General features: G+C 34.1%; 1 pseudogene; it reads right to left on the bottom strand.

Annotated features, from left to right (window-relative positions):
• Positions 1–13718, bottom strand: part of LOC125837431 (uncharacterized) — a 78992-nt pseudogene that overhangs the window by 16626 nt on the left and 48648 nt on the right.

Genomic DNA, 13718 nt, shown 5'->3' with positions numbered 1-13718 from the left:
AAAGTGAATTGGAATTTGTTCTGTGATCATTGTAAACTTCATGGTCAGACTAATGACATTTGTTATAGACTTGTTGGATACCCTGAAGACTAAAATTTTAAGAAGAAACCAGGGCAAAGTAATTATCCCAGATCCATGAATCCAAGAGGAGCAAACTTGAACAAAGGCAAAGGCATAGCAAACAATGTACAAGTCGATAAGAATGCAGATGAGATGAGAAATGAAGACAAACATGAAGAGCAAGGACCAAGTGACTTTGATTCTATTCAAACTAACCTGCAAGCCCTTGCCATGAAATCCAATTACACACCTACTCAATACCAAAAAATCTTACAGTTTTTGGATGAGGAAGACAAAGTTGCTGGTGTGGTAAACATGACAAGTAATGTTTCCTTATTTTTTGACAAAGGAAAGAATGTTTTGATATATTGAATGCTGGTAGTAAAGTTAATGTGCATGATAGAAGGAATCAATAGATAGTTGATTCAGGGGCAACATGTCATATGACATCTAAGCTTGAGAAATTGGATAATGTTTACACTTTTAATCTGAACATAGGAAAAAAGGTTTACCTACCTAATGGACAGACTACACTAGTCACTCATTCAGGAAGTTGCATGATAGGGGATGATGATCTACTAGAGGATGTCTTGGCGATTCCTGATTTTAAGTATGATCTATTATCAGTTACCCAAATGACTAGACAACTAAAGTGTTCTGTTCATTTTTTCCCTGAGTTTTGCATTTTTCAGGACCTCTTCAATGGAGAGGTGAGGGGGATTGGTAAAGAAATAGAAGGGCTGTACTACCTTCTTAAAAATTTCTGCAAAACATAGAGAGTTGCTGGTGATGTTAGCACTAACAAGGTTTTGATGGCAAGGTCAAATGATTCACAAAGTAGGCTATGGCATAACAGAATGGGTCATCCCTCACTTAAGGTTTTAAAACAATTGTCATTAGTGAATAAAGATACAACTGTAGATATATGCAATGATTGTTCAGTCTGTCTTTGCCTAAACAAACCAGACTTCCATTTCCATGTAGTATGTCTAGATCTAGTGGTATATTTGATCTGATTCATATTGATGTATGGGGACCATATAAATTTTCTACACATAATGGCTTCAGATTCTTCTTGACTATTGTGGATGATAACTCAAGGATGGTTTAGTTGTTTTTACTGAAGTTCAAAAGTGAGTTTTTTCTACATTAAGGTCTTTCTTTGTCTTGGTAGAAAATCAGTTCAATAAACATGTTAAGAAGGTTAGGTCAGATAATGGCACTTGAATTCTTCAATAAAGAATGCAACACATTATTTGATTCATTGGGAATTATTCATGAGAGTAGTTGTTCTCACACTCCACAGCAAAATGGAGTGGTTGAAAGAAAGCACAGGCATATTCTTGAGGTAGCAAGAGCTATCAGATTTCAGGGATCCATTCCAATAAGGTTCTGGGAAGAATGTGTGTTAACAATTGTGTATTTGATTAATAGAATGCCTACTGGTGTATTGCAAGGTTTATCTCCTTATGAGGTGTTTCACAACACAAAACCAAATCTTGATCATTTGAGAACCATTGGTTGTTTATGCTATGCAACTAGGCTGGTCAAGAGTGATAAGTTTTCTTCCAGGGCGGATGCTTCTGTCGTGATGGGATACTCACTTACTCAAAAAGGATATATCCTGTATAATTTGAGTCTCAAAAGGTTCACACTGAGCAGGGATGTTGTCTTCAAAGAAACTGTGTTTCCATTCAGCAGTTTGAAAGAGCAGCACACACCAATTTTCCTTGATACATCACTGAATGATTCCAATGATATGGAGGCTAATGTGAGATCTGATGTTTAATTAGGAAATGAAACTCTGGTTGATATGCAAGAAATAGAGAATATTGGTTTTCAACAACAAGATATTGATGTAGCTGATAATGCAAATGGTGAAATACTACCAGACATAACTCATGGTGATCAGACGATTAATGTCTTACCTAGAGCCTCAGCTAGAAGATCTCATCCACCTGTTTTGATGAAAGATTATGTTACTACTGTCGCTGACTCTATGCATCCTTACTCATTGGGTAATTATGTGTCTTATAATCATTTATCCACTCCGTATCAGACCTATTTGAGTAACATGTCTGCAGAAGTTGAGCCACAGAATTATGAGCAAGCTGTCAAGGATGAAAGATGGGTAGAAGTCATGAAGCAAGAGATTGTTGCACTTTAAGACAATGACACTTGGACAGTGGTGAAGCTACCTGCAATTGGATGTAGGTGAGTGTTCAAGATCAAGTACAAAGCAACTGGTGAAGTGGATAGATTTAAAGTCAGGCTTGTGGAAAAAGGATACAACCAAACTGAAGGGATTGACTATCAAGAAACATATTCACTTGTAGTGAAAATGGTTACTGTGAGGTCTATAATTGCTATTGCAGCTGCTGAAAATTGGATGATATACCAGATGGATGTGTTCAATGCTTTTTTGCAAGGAGATTTGATTGAAGAAGTATATATGGACATGCCTAAAGGTTTCTCTAGAAAGGGGGAACAACAAGTCTGTAAGCTTAGGAAGTCATTATATGGCCTCAAATAAGCCTCTAGATAGTGGAATGCCAAGTTGACAAATGCCTTGTCCAGATCAGGATACACACAGAGTCATCTAGATTATTCTTTGTTTACCAAACGAAAGGGTTCATCATTGGTGATTGTGTTGGTATATGTGGATGACTTATTGATCGCAAGAAATGATCCTGCACTGATCCAAGAGACCAAACAAGTGTTACATTTTTATTTCAAAATCAAGGACTTGGGAGAATTGAAATATTTCCTTGGTATTGAGTTTTGTAGGTCAACACAAGGAATCTTAATGAACCAAAGAAAATATGCGCTAGAACTAGTATCTGAGACTGGTTTAGCAGGTTCCAAACCATCAGCAACACCTTTGGAGAGTATTATGAGGCTTACAAGTGCTGATTTCATTCAAGATGACAATGATGAATTGTTTACTGACATAAGCAAGTATCAAAGACTGATTGGAAAACTATTGTACCTCACAAACACTAGGCCTGACATAGCTTTTCTCAGTTCAAAGCTTAAGTCAGTTTTTACAAAAACCAAAATTATCACACTGGAATGCAGCTTTGAAGGTAGTCAAATATATCAAAACAACACCAGGACTGGGGTTGCTTATGAGTGCTGAAAACAACCACAATTCACTGATTTTTGTGATGCAGATTGGGTTGCATGCCCTACTACTAGAAGATCAGTAACAGGTTATTTGTTGAAATATGGAAAGTCATTGATAGAATGGAAGTTGAAGAAGCAACAAACAGTCTTCAGAAGCTCTGCTGAAGCAGAATATAGGAGCCTAGCTACATTGACAGTTGAAGTAGTTTGGGTATCTAATCTGTTTAAAGAGCTAGTATTTCATGTGAATGAACCAACTACCATATATTGTGATAGCAAAGCTGCCATTCAAATAGCAGCAAATCCTGTTTTTCACGAAAGAACAAAGCATATCGAAATTGATTGTCACTTTATTCGAGAGAGAATACAACAAGGGTTGATCAAGACAAGCTACATCAATACAAAAGACCAACAGGCTGATTTGTTGACAAAAGCTTTAGGAAGGTCTCAACATGATTTTTTGTTAGCCAAGCTAGGTGTCTTGAATGTCTTTAGTACACCTAGCTTGAGGGGGAATATTGAAGATAGGCGTATGAATGAATTAATAGGAGATATAAGTAATTAGTTGTAATTAGTTTTTTGGAGTTAATTAAATGTAACTACTTTTAGTTAGTTAGTTAGAATAGTAGTTAGTTACTGTAGCTTGCATAAATAGAGGATTATTCCTCATTGTAAAGTCAGTTTGTGAGTAATACAAAATTCCAGAAATTTTCCAAATCTTCTCTCCATACTCTGTATATTTCATCAGTAATTATTCTTTGACTGGAGTTATTAAATATTTTTTGAATTGTTAATATTGTTACTTACAGTAATTTTTACTATATAAAAAAATAAAAATTCTATATTTGAGTTAACAGTTAAGAAAATTGAGATGGAATAAAAAAAACAAGGGAGGACCCAAGTCGAATGCCATTGGGAAGACTATTGTTTTTCTCTGTCGCTCCATTGTCTTCCCCACCAACAACTGAAAATATTTTGAAATTCAGAGGTATAATTAACTCGTTTAATCCAACCTAATATTTTTATGAGTATAAAAAATATTACAAATGTGAGAATTTATTCAAGTAATAAATTCAAATTGCGTTCAGCTGAGAGAACATAAATGTCGAATCTATTAAATTTAAGTCATGATCAATTTGTCCAAGAGAAAAATAAATACCCGATATCCTACTAAATTTAGTATAATTGAATTACCATATCTTCTATTGAGATATTTGGATAAACCGGCTTGTGTTAATCCCAGTGCAACATCATTTATAGTCTGTGGAGAAAATTTATATATATATATATATATATATACAAAAATATTAGTAAACTTTGACAACAATATCAACAAGAGCTTGATAACTTACAACATTCATAGCATTTTTGACAAACTTCAAATCATCCAGACTGATTATCCGGTGAACGACTCGTCTAGCTTTAATTTATTAGACTCAAAATCAGGCACAACGCTGATTGGCGCTAATGTATCTTTGAGGAAGATGATTGTGATCGATGATGAACATGAAAATAGCCATGGCAGTATTCACAAGCATTCTCATGAAAAGACAAAAGGCCCCCAGCAATTTGAACAATCCTTCCTTTTCTGAATAACCTGCCAAAGAGTAGCATAGTTAGTACACGGATTGTGTCAAAAATATTTTATAGTACTATTTAATTATGTATATAAGTATTTAAGTTTTTAAATATAATACAAAAATTAGAGCGCATCTTTTTTGACATGAGTAATGAGTGTCAAATTTAAAACACCATGTAGACACAAATTGACTCACACATACAGTAGGTCCATACACCTTTTGTTGGGGAACTTAAGTTATGACCTATTATTTAATCAAACATTCAAAATAAATTGATGTAATTAAGCAAGTTAAGTCATGGTTCGTTTAGCGCTTGTTTTTGACCTGTTAAAGTAACAACTTGGCTTAATTCGTCCAGCTATCGAAATTACCTGAAGGGGTAGGGCTCCTTTTCTTGGTTGGAATGGTAGGAAGCTTGAGATAATCACAAGTTTAGCGAGTGCAAGCCAGCAGAAGAGAAATAAGTGAGGTGCCATCGCCCAGAGAATGGTGGATCCTAAATATATACGGCCACCAGGGACGGCTTAACATAATTCGAGGTCTAAAGCGAAATTTTAATTAGAGGCCTAAAATTTAAATAAATTTTATTCGTATTTATTTATTTTTCTAAATTTTTAGATGTAAATTATTCCTTAATATTTTTTTTATAAATGATTTTTTCAAATACTTTTTTTAATTGTTATTTTTAAGCAAGACTTTATCAATTCAACATTGAAAATAATCATTTTATTGAGACAATTATTATATGAATCAATAATATAGTTCTATAAGTAATAAATTGATAAATTTTAAATAAAGATGAGAGTTAGAATCATAGAATCTGATTCAAAAAGTTGATAACTTGGTATACCCTACTTTATTATGAAAAGTTACGAAGAAATAAAAAAATATTTGTAATTTACTTTGTTCAAAACTTTTCGGCTATTGATTCATATTTTTGACAGAATATTACTCTAACTATCAAAGATTTGAAGAAATAGAGTACAAAAGGAGTTAAAAAGGATAAATAATGTGAATGTTAGCGAAATATATATATATATATATTATTTTATTTTATTATAATGAATTAATTTTTTTCATGAGAAAATTAAACATGATTTTTTTTAATAGAAATTTGAGATTGGGGCCTCAGGCATTGGCCTAAAAATTCATGTGCAAGAGCCGGCCCTGACGGCCACAGACTCAGCGTCACATGTTTTTATATTTAAAATGTGAATTTCCCAAAGTGACTTCGATCTGTCCAGGCTTGTTTTGCTAAGTTTATAAATATAATTCTCCACGAACTTCTCTGCTGATTCCACCTCATTTTCATCCACTTCTGGTATTATAATATGTTGGTCCAAATCAATCTTTGTTTGGACCCATTTCATCTCTTCTGAATTCTCTTCATCAACTACCTGTGTGTACATCAAATTTTTCACCTAGAAAAAAGTGAATATTTATATTCATTTTAAGGCGGGTATATAGGACGACAGAGTACCATTTCTATATGAGCTTATGTTCAATTGGAATCTTTTGCTCAACTTTAGTTTATTTTTGTAATCCAAATGCTCTTTAGTTTGTTTTAAAAAGAATAACCTTTATTTTTTTTGCAACACTTTAAATTCAGTTTTTCAGGTGATAAGTATATTTGACATAACTTTTATTTAGAATTATAAGATTGAAAAATGATCTTTATTTTTTTTAAAGTTTGTATCAAATCAATCTAGACTGTTCTTTTAAAAATAAATAGAGTATTAACTTTTTTTTTGCTTTTCTTAGGATTGAGTGATCTAGTTAAAGAAAAAAGAAACTCATCCTACTTACGTCCTAATTTATGTACTCTTTTTTGGATTTTAAAAGTTGAATTTTCTGTCATGCTAAAAATTGATATTACCAAATTTCACTAAGTTATGGAGAAGCATAGATGGCGTGCACCCTTAAGGATGCCTATTACACGGTATATCATCAATCATGCATGTCGACCTACCGCATGTATGGGCCTCTTTTCAATATTTTCTAGATCAGATTTTGAGAGTACCAATTACCATTAATAGGACAAACACATTTTTGGCTAAAAATAAAGTTAATTAACAATCTATTGACTTTTTAAATTTACTTATTTTCCCATACCCTGACTTTGAACCTAGCACTAGGTAAAGTTCATCATACCCTGACTTTGAAACCTAACACTTGAGGGAAAGTTCGTCATGTACGATTTGGTCCTAGTAATGTTCTCATACATATATCGAGATTTTTAATTATAAAAATTATATATATAAAAAAATTGGGATGATCAACAATGTTCGTAGAGATGGCACAATGGAGTTGGGAAGTCTTCGTAATAATCTCCTCTCCATTTCTCTTCTCTCCATTTTTCCCAAGTTCTAGCTTGGATTGGAGACACATGTCATAGTTTAGAATTAATGGTTGAGATCTAATTGATTATAGCAAAGTCCTAACCATAGTTATTTACTTCCATATATTTGCTTCTTAAATATTTTTGCAATCCAACAATTCTTGATTTACATTATATTTTTCCTAAATATATTTAAAATAATTCCTTTTCTTAATTACTTGAGTAATTTTTTACTGATTTTTTACTCTTTTTCCCTAACGTTTGCCATTTCTCAAATAGTATTTGCCAAATTAAAAATAAAAATTGTGAGCTGACATTTTTTTTTAAATTTTAGGAGTAAAATAAATATTTGTCACTCAACTTTAAATTCTTTCTTATTCCCTAAATGGAGTCCATATTGCTCTATAGACATTCTATCTCTTAATACTCTATTAGAATAATGCAAACGTTTAACTGTATTATAATTTTTTTCAAAAAAGTAAAAATATTTAGTAAAAGTTTTAAATATGTATGCAGGGTAGTAAAAAAAGTTTTTAATATATTTACGGAAAATATAATGGATTGCAAAAATATTTAAGAAGTAAATTTATGGAAGTAAATAACTATGGTTAGGACTCTACTTTAATCAATTAGATCTCAACCATTAATTCTAAACTATGACATGTGTCTCCAATTGAAGCTAGAACTTGGGAAAAATGGAGAGAAGAGGAATGAAAAGGAGCCGGATTTGGAAAGTTCGTCATACCTCTTTAAGATTAGTAAGGTAAGATTTGGTCCTAGTAATGTTCTCATATATATATCGAGATTTTTAATTATAAAAATTATATATATAAGAAAATTGGGAGGATCAACAATGTTCGTAGAGATGCACAATGGAGCTGGGAAGTGTTCATAATAATTGGCTGATGATATTGAAACATTATGCAAGGAAAACTTAATTTCTAAAAAAATATTGGGATCATGGACGTAGCGCAAAGAGCGATCAGATGCAGGCTCTTTGTAGGAAAAATATGTGGTGTACAAGTAGCTATTATAAGTGTATATTTGATTTTGAATATTTTTAACACAACTAAAAAAAATTTACACGCCCTTCACTAAATTCCGAAATCTGTCACTGAGTGGGATGGTTAAGTGTCATGACCTGGGGTTACCCCCTAGAAGTAACACGACATAATTGATTCCGAAGGGGTCGCATACAAGCCTCATAGCATTCATGAACATAAAAGCAAAGGAAAATAGAGTGGAATTAAAACTTTTCTTTACAATCGAAGTCTCTTATAAAATGAAAGAGAATCAATGACACTATGTCTCAAACCATCTATAACATTGAATAAACACTCTTGAATACAACTTTAGGGACACGACCCTTACAACAAGTCTAAAGCATAAAAGTAAAGACAATAAAGGACAAATGGTTGAGCCCTCGAATACAATGAGGCCTCACCAATCTTCTTCTTCTTGATCTCCGGTAAACCTAGCCACGAGGATGAAATCCAATATCTCCAAAGCCTACACTTATAGAAAATGTAGAAAGATGGGATTAGCACAAAAAGTACTAAGTATGGAAGCAATGCACAAAACCATTAAAACAAGCATGAAAATGGACATTTCATTTGAAATCATGCTATATGCAATTTTTGAACATCATCTTTGAAATAGTTGGAGAATGCAACCAATAAGGCAACTCACATACATTTCATTATAACATGAGAAATATCATTATAATAACAAGCACAGTCTCTAACATCAATATAATACACATCCCAACCTTCACAATACATAGCCTCCAATCATAAAGTAATACAAAGTCAAATATCAAAATTATCTCATCATTAACTAAACATCACATAAGCAACCCCTAAGAAACACTTGTGCAATGTATGGTTGGCATCCCATAATACCAACCTTACTAAGTACTCCTTCAGAACTACTTTAGTCATGCATTTCACCATTAGACCTCATTATAAGCAATAGTCACAAATAAGGAAATAGTCATGTACATTACTTGAATTTATAAGGAAAGTCATGCATAACAACTATCCATTCAATACACATGCATGCATTCAAATCTCATCATAATATAAAGGAACCATCCCATAACATCCTACTAAGTCTACTTGTGCAATGTGGAAGTGAAGTCCCATACCCCCACTCCTACTAAGTAAAACTCACTAAGAAGTCATAGTATAGTTCGTGTCTCATTCATTATCTTTATTATTTAGGGAAAAGTAGCCATAACCGATATAGACCATGTGAGCTACATGGAATCCGGTGTCTGTAACCCTACACCGAGGAAGGTGTCCTACTTGCCTAAGGTAGAACTAAAATGTATAGCTATAAGGTGGATCCACTTGCTAAAGGTATCTATGTGGGCACGTAGTTATGGGATAGGTAGATTTCTTCTAGAAATCCGCCCTATTGTATTGGCGGAGGGGCTTCCATCGCATCAGTTCACTTTAGGTGACCCTCCCTATTGCTTTGGCAGAAGGACCTTTTCCTCATTGTCCATATCCACTCGGTGCTAAGCATTATTTCCCAAATTATACGTCATTAGTCTTGAATTGTATTTACATGTGTGAAGGAGTGCTCTACCTTTCGTTCAATACAATTCATAAAATAGCTCATAGATTCATTAAAGGTGAGAATGTACTTTCTACCTTAGAATCAACATTAGTATGTGAGAATAACTATAACACCAAGATCATGTGTTCTCATGAGAATGGACTTTCAATCAACTCAATAGAATCAACATGGTTATGTACACTTAATGCATAATAATGTGTAAAGGTGCATATGAGAATTATAATTTCAATTAACACCATTGATACGTCATAATCATGTTTATGCATGGAGTGTGTGTATGTAATTGTCCTTGCAATGACACAACAACAACATTATATTCATCCTAGACCATTCATACAATATCAAGTGTAAGGGTAAGGGAAGAACGATTTTTCAACAATACCACAATATACTCAATAGTCATAGGACTTTCAACTTCTAAGTAAATCATGAGTTCACACACAATCTTGTAAACATGCACAAGCCTTCACAATATGCCCTTCAAGGGTTATGGACCAACTCATTCCAACATATAGCAATGGCACAATTGATAAGGGAATACCACGATCCAACAACTCATCAATACATAAATCACATCATGATTGACACTTTATACTTCAAGTATTCATCAACATTCTCATAATATCACGATCAAGTCAATTCATGTTTTGAAGCATTACCTTAAATCAATTCGAGTCTAGGTGATCTAATTTAAGGCATTACATTGAGAATTCATCATTCTAGGAGGATCACATTTAAACCCTCAATTTGCCTCTTTCATGACATAACTCTAGAATCTTAGGTTAATCAAGAATACATGTAGAATTATACTAACATCAAGTAACTACATCATAACTAAACACCTTCACCTTTCAAGTGGATCAACAAGTTCATATACAATATTCATCAACACATACAACCCTAGCAAATTGTCTTTCAAGGCTAAGAATCAAGATCAACTCTAACTTCTAGAATTACCATACTAGATAGAGAGATACAATGATTCAACAACACAATAAACATAAACATAATCAATTGTTAAACTTCTATGATCAATCAAGTCACACCTTAGTTCACAATTTAGGAAGAAGGGGAAATCATAGGTCCAAGGGAGATTTTCATCAAAACCATTAATACTCCATTAATCCAATCATAAATCATCATAATAAATTGAAATAAACCTTAATTAAACATTTGATTTCATTTTGGAAGAAGACCCATGACTAGATTTGAAAATCCTAGAATTGGGGGACTTGAAATCATAGTTGAAAGGGCTTCTTGGTGATAGCTAACCAAGAATGAAGAACTCCCATACCTTAGGTTTAGATTCCCATCAAATTCATATGAAAAATCCCTCTTCTTGAAGCTCTAGCTTAATCCCTTCCTTTGTTCTTCAATGAAGTCTAGAGAGAAGATTTTTTGGGAGGAAAAGGTAGTTGGGTTTTGATTTGGGGTCTAGGGTTATAATGAATTAATTGGGTGTTTATGGACTTAAAAATACTTTATATAGAAAGTTAATTAGTTATCTAATCGTCCCTCCTAACCCCTAATTAAATAACTAACTAAAACTAAGACTCCTAACTTAAAATAAAAATCTAGAAAACTGCTCTCATCCACTCCCACCCATCCACGGACCGTGGATGGGTCTACTGGCCGTCCTGTGGCTCCGTGGTTTGGGGATGGGGCTCAAAAATGAAGGCCAAGCCTTCCTTGACTAAGTCCTAACCCACGCCCATGACCTACAGGATGTGGACTTGTCTACTGGGCGTGATATGCCTCCGTGAACCAAGCTGTTTTTGACAGCTTTTGGGCAGTGTTGGCGTCCTCCTCAAGGACGCCTTGTGTGGTCCTTGGGGAGTCGTACCCGGACCTTTGAACCCTAATTATGTCATTCTAACTACGAGAGTCATTTCTATGAGTTCTAACCCTCATACAACACTCCAAAACTCCACTACAAGACTCTACAACATACTAGTTAAACTTACTAGTTTCAGGGCGTTATAGCCGTATCTTGACGTTTAACCCCTAAATTCCTCAACCTTCACTCGGGAAACCATTTTACAACATTTAATCAAGTTTCAAACTTCAAACTCACATGTGAGGCTCTAGTTTCACCTACTAGATTCCGTCAAGAATTAGCTAGGTCATACTAGTTTTTACGGGGTGTTGCATTATCTCCCCCTTAGGAATATTCGTCCTCGAATGACACTTGAAACACTTTATGAAATCAAAGACTCAAGACTAGCAGCCCAATCATGCATGAAACATCAAATTAATGCACAACTCAAAATACACTATTCACAATGTGCATTTATTCAAAGGAGGTAACATCAACTCCAATTCAACATGTTCAATGCAATACAAGGAAGTATGAACTATATCCAAACTCATTATGCATGAAATTCTCATAATTAGTTATATTCGAGGAGGAACTACCATCTCCAAGTCACAACATGTTCAACATACTCTCATGGACCTCATAAATCATTACTTCTCCAAACAAAGCATTTTATAGAAGGAGGAATTTCTCAACTCCAACCCAAAGCATGCTCATATATTCATCCCATGAAGTTCAATAAGCAACTCATACTTAATGCACTACAACATGAGGAAAAGAATTCACATAAGAATTATTTTCTTTCAAAACACAAGTTTTCATGGACATGCATTATATAAAGAAGTCATGGCAACATATAAGCACGTAACCACAATATTAGCTAGGCATACCATCTCCCCCTTAGGAGTGAGCCTACACCATTACTCCCAAACATCATTAATCACATAATCATAGGAAGAATTGCATTTTCTCATTAAAACAAGCTCAACACAATCAACATGGAGCCCAAGTGCCATTTCATCAAAGACACAACAAAGCAGGTTCATCATATCATCTCATGAAGCGAAATATGCCATCACCATACTAGAATGCACAACAACATGAGAAACATAAAAATCATGAAAAACTCACTTTATATGAAATAAGAATCTTTCAAAAACATGCAAAACATAAGGAGATCATGGAAATTTCTAAATCACTCATGACCCCTAGATATACAACATGCCCAAAAAGGAACTTTTGGTCAAAAGCTAGAATAGGAATAGAAGAGAAAGATGAGGATCTCGGGACTCTCAATCAATGTTGCTACTGAAGCACATACTTTCCCCCTTGGGAGTAAGTCCCCTTTTTACAAAAAACCTCAAAATACTACTCCTTTCAACAAACTCAAGGCATTATCAAGACTCATTATAACCTTACCGGGCTCCAAAATTATTAGAGGTCTAATAATCATGCATCCAAAACCTACCAAGGTTAACAAAAGAAACTCTATGGAACAAGGAATTCTTAGGACACATACAACATCCAAGACTCCATAATTAAGAAATGAGTCAAGGAGAACTTATCATCTTAAGCTAGAGGAGGAGGAGAAGGGAACATAAGGATGTTGGGACAAATCGTTCGCCCTTGGCCTCCCAAATAAGTACCTTCAACTAAACCCTTACTAAAATACCACTCCTCAACATTTTCATGAAAGCATTTTCTTATTCTTCTATTTCTTAGCTTGCCGGTCTAAGATCCCAATAGGTACTTCTAAATTAGAGAGGTTCTCATCTAAGCACTATTACTCACAAGCAACCTTACCAACACCACTCAAAGCCTCATATGAGCCTACCAAACCGACACTAAACTTCTCAAACTCAATATACTCTTTAAGGTGAGAATTCAAGCAAGCCTAATTCATGAATATTAAGGACACTCAATGACCTTACCATCTATTAACATTATTCTTCACTTGGGGTAAGCCTATGAAAACTCTTTACAACATCACTTCCTTTAATTCTAAGGTCGGAGCAAGTCTAAACTAAACCTTCACACTCATCGCACAAGATGATTCTAAATCATGGTGAATTACACTTCTACCCTCTTCAAGGGGAATCTATTGATTCAACACATATAGGCATTACTCAAACACCCTCTTTCACCAAACTTTACAACCTACCAAAAATCAAAATGGTCAAGTAAGGTTCTACCCTCAATATCACAAAACAACTAT

Source organism: Solanum verrucosum, unplaced genomic scaffold (genome assembly GCF_900185275.1).
Source record: "Solanum verrucosum unplaced genomic scaffold, falcon-dt-bn FXZP01000147.1, whole genome shotgun sequence".
In the NCBI taxonomy this organism is placed as follows: domain Eukaryota; kingdom Viridiplantae; phylum Streptophyta; class Magnoliopsida; order Solanales; family Solanaceae; genus Solanum; species Solanum verrucosum.
Note: the sequence above shows the minus strand (reverse complement) of the source record. Positions and strands in the feature narration are given on the sequence as shown.